Below are 341 nucleotides of genomic sequence, written 5' to 3'. Positions count from 1 at the left end.
GCCCAGGATCAGCGTGCATTGGAGCGACGAGATGGAGACATTTAATAAAAAACAAGAGAAAATATTAGCAACTTGGTGTTTTTTAAGTTCATGTTTTTTATTACCACGGTAATTGCATTATTTTATGGTTAAAAGTTAAAACCAATAAATGTAGTGCTCTAATGTGATTGCTGAGATGATGTTCTTTATAACCTTACGTTCTCTCATTTCAAACACTTTATACTACAATGAGAGCATCGTTGATTGTAGACCAATAAATATATATATATTTTTCAATATACAGGAGAAAGTATGAACTATGCATTGGTAGGCAAAGTATAGAAGACATGGCACATACAAAT

Source organism: Gadus morhua, chromosome 15 (assembly GCF_902167405.1).
Source record: "Gadus morhua chromosome 15, gadMor3.0, whole genome shotgun sequence".
NCBI lineage: Eukaryota > Metazoa > Chordata > Actinopteri > Gadiformes > Gadidae > Gadus > Gadus morhua.
Note: the sequence above shows the minus strand (reverse complement) of the source record.